Here is a 6608-nt window from a genome sequence, read left to right as displayed (position 1 = left end):
AAAGCTTCTAGAAGTCGTTCAACGCATAATTTACTGTGAAGAAACTGATTGGCTCAAATCATTTGTGATGAAAACGTCTGGCTAAACGGTCACACATAACATAAACTATTCCTCCAATATCCATATTTCATATACCGGCATGAGATTACTGTGAAAGACACTGAGATTGCATTATCATGTAATAACCTACCATAATTTCTGTTTATTACAGCAAAGTATATTATCCCCAATTCCACATTCAATTTATCCGGCAGGTCAGACGTAACAACTATATGATACATATATATATATATTAGTTTGTTTGTTTATTCATCAATCATATGCAATATGGCACCACTAATGTGCAATTAGGATCCAGATTACTACAACCTCCAGACTACACAAAATGGCTGCCTTTGAACAGGCGAACACTATTCTTTTGTTTTGTTCATGACTAGCACATGAGGTCATGTTACGAGGTTGAATCGAAACATACATGACTGGGTAGATGTGTTATTCCAAAACTGGCGAAACATGCACTCACTGGCCATGACATCTCAGAAGCTTAACCCCATTTATAACCACGGACAAAAATGGTGAATGAGTCAGCGTTTTCTTTTCTTAACTGAGTCAAATCAGAATGCTTTATCTTAGCTCTTCTTGCTATATCTTGCTGTCTCTTTCTGTGCTGTTGACTTCATCTCTGTCACTGTACTCTAGTAATATCTGCCTTTGAGATCACTTTCTATCACCGCTCTCTGTAATAGCAGACTGTATGAAAAATGCTAACGTGTAGCAACACATGTTTTGATAAGTAATACCGAGGTGAATGCTTACAAGTAGCTCTCCGTTCTCCGAGGGGTTTAGATGTCGGCGCGTATTTGCGAGACGTTACCAAAATGTCCGACTACGTGCGACTACATCTCTTGCATTTTGCACATAATGGTGACATGTATTGGGACTGCGGACTACCATGTAAAAGTATTTATGGGGGAAAAAGACAGGGGAAAAAAACGAGTTGAAAGGCCTGTAGCTTCTACTGACCAAACTGTTTGGTAGGCAGCCCACCTTTTAGTGTGTGAATGGACGCTGACAGACAGGGTATACGTTGCGAGTTTTGTCATGGAGCCAGACTGTATTTATTATTGGGCAGATGAAGTGTGTTGGTTATGTGAGAGCTCCTTTAATGAACGGTATACCAGGGATCATTCAGAGTGTAAAAATGTTTTAATCTACAAAAAAAAAAAACGATTTATCATATCATCTATACAGAAACATCAAAGTATACAGAAAGTTACATATATGTAAATAGGTCTATTACCAAGATATCTTTGTAAAGATACAAAGAGAGGAAAAATGTCATTACAGGATTGATGTTGTGGGACATTCACCTGCCATAATGTAAACTGAGGATGGGCTGAGAACAGACTGAAAACTTTGTCCTTGCATTTTTGCACTATAGGGGAAAAATCCAAGTCTCTTTAATGGAAGATTTTCCCCCTTTTTCGCTGGTATCACTGTTTTATTGAGGTTAACATGAGAGCTGGGTTGTGCAGTGGAGAGCGCTATCGCCTCACAGCAAGAAGGGCCTGGGTTTGATTCCTGGCCGGGTGGCCAGGGTCCTTTCTGCGTGGAGTTTGCATGTTCTCCCCGTGTCTTCGTGGGTTTCTTTCAGGAGCTGTAGTTTCCTCCCACAGTCCAAAGACATTTAAGTCAGGCAAATTGGAGATACTAAGTTGCCCGTAGGTGTGAATGTGTTTGTCAGCCCTGTGATGGACTGGTGAGCTGTCCAGGGTGTTTCCCTGCCTTTTGAACAGTGAGTGAAAGCTATGTTTAGCTTCTTAGCATAACAGTACACGTCGTCAAAGTTCTGATCTTGTTATTAGTTCTGAACATGTCAAACCTGTATTGAGAGATAGCCACATTAGAAAATCTGTGGGATTTTTTCGCCTCCCTTAGGAGGAGACATTGTTAATAGAGCAAAACTCAAAGTTCTCAGCCCGTTTTCAGTAACACTGCTGTCCTCCTAACGAAGCATTGCCATTACTGATGTAACACAGATAAGGAGTCTGTATGTCTGCTGCGGTTTCTAATCAGTATTTTTTACTTCTACACTTTGGTCTGAATTAAATGTCATGTGGAATAGACAAAAAAAGAAAAAAAGAAAGATATTTAAACACTGTGCTTAAAAGCAGCCAACAAACACTCAGAAAAGATGTCAGTTTTTTTGCCCACTGTATTGCTAAACATACTGAAGAGTTGCACCAACATGCGATGGTTAGCAACTCCAAACGTTACTAACTGCAGAGGAAATTGAGTACATTAGCCGAGGCCCTTACATCATGAATAACTGATCTGGAGATCTTGCGTGGTGTATTCTGCAGAAAATTGATCAATAGGAAATATGCGTTGCCTGTTTGGAAGGGAACTCAGTTATTCTGTTTGTATTTATGTTTTTGTTTTGAGTTTTTCTTCTTTTTTTGTATACTGTAGGTTGTGTAAGCTGCATATTAGGAAGTTGAAATGGTACAAACATATTGTGGGTTTTTTTGTTTTTTTTTTAGGGCATGAAATGACTAACTGGACAAAACTAGTTCAAACTCACAAAGCCAACATTGAACAGGGTAGCCAGTCTGTGATGGATAAAGCCTGCAAAACTCCCAACTCCCGTAAATATCATACAGCAAAGGTGCTCCGTTTCTCCTCACACCAAACTTAGAGAAAAAAAAATTATGGTGTCTGTGAATTACAGTAGAAATTTGTTGATTTTGATTGGATACATGAATTATCAGTTGAACCACAAAGTGATTAAGCTAACAAGAAATTAACAGATATTTCCATTTAGTACAAAAAAAAAAAGTGTGTATAGGAGGCCACTGATTTTTCTGAGACTTAATCCCCTCACGCACCACCAGTATAATACTCTCTGTCTGAGAAGGTGAATATTGAAGATCTGGGCTGTGTTCCAATACATGTAAAAGCTTGCTTTTCCTTGTACACTTTCCTGTTTAGTTGCACAACAAAATATGCTAAACGATAAGATCAAAACAAAATAGTAGCAACACATGCAATGATTTAGCGAGATCCGAAGCAACTCATACTTCTTTATCCCAGACCGGATTGCTTCACACTAGCAATCAGTACGGACACAGGTTCTCAAAACCATATCCGGAGATCCAGAGGTTTTTTTTTTGTTTGTTTTTAACCATCATTCTTTAGCCAGTCAGAAGATCACAGCATTTTGCTGTTGTGAAAACCTATATAACTCTCTGGACTTAGTTGACCAGCATTGGGGAACCTCGCATATTAGGAAGTGAGATGAGGAAAAGAGGCTGTTAAGGTGGATTGGAACAAGGCCACTGTAGCACCCATTCCCTGTGAATAAAGCTCCCTTGGCAACCCTGCATTATGACCTCATCCGTTGTGACCACTGACTGGTTCCCCTTTCTGCAGACCGAGCCTATTCTCTCTTGCAGGTTTATCCCATGCATTGTCCAGTATATTAATGATGATAAATACAGATGATATCAATGATCATATTATTAAAATGAATCTGTGTTCTGTACTTGACAAATGATATAAAATAAACATTTACACCATATGTTCTCAGAGATCATCTTTAGATGGTGTCTTTTTTTTTGTGTGTGTTCTACATACATATATACACACACACACACACACACAAACAAGCACATGCGCTTAACATAATGTCTCTTCATTTGGACTACTTTTGACTGTCTTAACCTTTAACATACCACTTCCATAATCATAAATGTATGTTTTATTTCTTATTACATGCACCTAACGCCTCCTTTTAATATCACTCTTCCTTCACCTCCCCTGTGCCCTGGCTTTGGTGTTTTCAAATCCTCCCCCCCGGGAGCTTTCTCATGACGTTAGCTGCCTTACAGTTCTCCCACTAGCTCAGTTTACAGTATGTGACACAAATGAGAGAGCGTAGGCCCTGTTAACTCGTAAAACTTCCCTATGTAGCAGCATTACCAGGTTCGTAACTGCAACCACCTTCGGTCCTATTCTACATGCTCCATATGGGTTGGACGCACCTGGAGACTATAATCCCCAACATTTCAGAGAGTTTGACTTTGTACTGTATCGGTGTTTCGGCTGCGTCTGGTTTTTCGAAGACTAGCTACGGCCAGTGTTTTGAGTCTCACCTTTTTTTTTTTTTTCACACTTGCTCCAAGTTCAACACCTTTTTTTTTTTTTTTTTCTTGAGTGTCATCACTTTTCCACTGTCCATCTCCCACCATTTGACGTAAAGAATTTGTCGTTTGACACCCTCTACAAGATGAATCCATCATGGCTGAAGTGTCAACAATTCATAACTCTTATGAGTTTGAGGAGAAAACTTATATGCTATACACATAGGCCTACTCATAACGAACTCAAATGAGACTTCTAAGCAGACAGACAATTTCTTTTGTTTAAAAAATAGATAAACCTTTGAGTCAGTTGTAGGAAAACTTCTTCTGACCACCGCACATAGTCCTCAGGGAAAGGCGGCAAATGGATCAATCAGTCAGGCTTAAGCGTAGTCTCTGTTAGGTATATTTAAAAAAGGAGAAGAAGAAGAAAATCCCTTGCGTCGTATCATATCCTACTTGACGTTATACTTTTAATTCATATACTTACTTTTGACAAAATATTTGAACAGTTTGCATAAAATACCTAATACATATTTGTGAAAATGATTCGAGTAATTTCTCGACACTATCCAGATTGCTGGCGCAGTATTTTTCCTTTAAGCGGCGTGGAAGGCTGCAGTAACGGTAAGTCTCGCATATCTTGTCAGTAGGCTGTCTGCGGTCAAAGCTAGTGGCTGATTTTGAACATGCATGTTTCCTCGTCAGTTTCACTTCGTCGACATCACTTCACCAAACGTTTACAGATTAATGGCTTCAGAGACGTAGCTAGGGTCAAAACTTTAGCTTATTGAAATAGTATCAAGCACTCTCCGCGTTAAATAACTCATAGTTAAGAGCACAACAGCTTTCACGCAAAGTTCAGTTTTCGAAGAGTGAGTTTGTATTTTGGCCTCCAGATGACTGAGATTCAAACCTATGGGGCATGAGTGATAATTGATTTCATCTGGTAAGTGCCAAGTTTTAAAACTTCGTTTATGTAAATTAATATATGCAGATCCAAAAACATGCTACCTAAAAAAATTAATCAACCACATTTTCTCCGAAAACTGAATCAAAATTATAGGCTATAAAAACTGTGAAGTCACAGTTCTGTCGGTGGCTGACTTCAAACGGAAACGCCAGTAGCCTACTTTGGGAAGACATACTCTCAGTCCGCTGCATATGAGTTAATTTAATCAGATCTATTAATATTCTTTTATATTTATATTTGAAACACACTCTCTGCCATATAAGGACAATTAAAACCACGCGAGATGAATGATGATTTTTTTTTTTTTTTATTGGATGGGATTTATGTGCAATTCTTAGCTCGAATGTATTAACCAAAATTACTCCCTACTGTCATAACCTAAAATCTAAATGATGTACACTAATTATTTTCATGTGCACTTGAGACAATGAAGAGAAACTTTATTCTTTCAATGACCCTCTGCCACAGGCATTTGCAACTGACAGGACCAAAATTTTGCCTCAATATTTTGACATTAAGAAAATCTATGCATCTTTAGGGACAGGTGTGAGGCAAAGGGCAACATAATAAGACCCTGTTAATAGAAAATTGTTGAATTATGTGTTCTGTTGTTAAACACTTATAAATGACCAAACACATTAGCAGTTTTTAAGAGACCCATGTAAACATTAAATTAAAGTAGATAAACATACAGTGCAAACCACATTGAGAAAAGAATGATATTATATTATTGATTTGATATATATGATATATATTATTCAATATATACTGTTTTGTTTTTATCACATATTTAGATACTTAGTTTGTAAGATTTGCTCATTCCCCTGATATTTTGTCACAAATTAGTAATAGTTTTCATAATAATTGCTCTATATAATGAAATGTTTTATCTAAGGAATTTCAGCTAAGAGTAAAATGCACTGCTTTGTCGTCTTATTTTAAAGTATTCTGAAAAAAAGGACAGCGATAAATCTGAAAAGGTGGGTGTGTAATTAAATTTACAGGAGAGCAGTAATCTTTTCTAAAATTTCATCTTTATTAAAAAAAAAAAAAAAAAAAAAAAGAGGAAGTTTTCTTAGAGAATTTTTTTCGGTACATGACAAGAATGCACGGTTAATAGGCCTATACATGGTCACCCCAAAGCTGAGATTATCGCTTAATTTTAAATCAGTGTACAACGGTTGAGATTTTAAATCAATGCTACCTCCCAGTGGCCGTTTTAAACAAAACAGATACAAATCACGACCAGTAATGGTTAGTGTTTGATAAGTGGTCTTATATACTTTAAAACCATTTGAGGTCTGCAATCATGAAGAATATTTCTATTTTCCCCAATTAAAGCCTGAGGTTACAACTCTTTAAAAGTATTTCTTGATTAAGAACAGACTTCCTGAATTTGGTTGTTATCATTTCGATTTGTTCTCATTGTTCGCCTGCTACATGTTTAATCCCAGAGACCTTCCTGCCTGTTTTTCCACTGGCCTTGATCCACT

The sequence above is a fragment of the Chanos chanos genome, chromosome 7 (genome assembly GCF_902362185.1).
Source record: "Chanos chanos chromosome 7, fChaCha1.1, whole genome shotgun sequence".
Taxonomy (NCBI): Eukaryota; Metazoa; Chordata; class Actinopteri; order Gonorynchiformes; family Chanidae; genus Chanos; species Chanos chanos.
The sequence above is the reverse complement of the archived record's forward strand: the minus strand, read 5'-3'. Positions refer to the sequence as shown.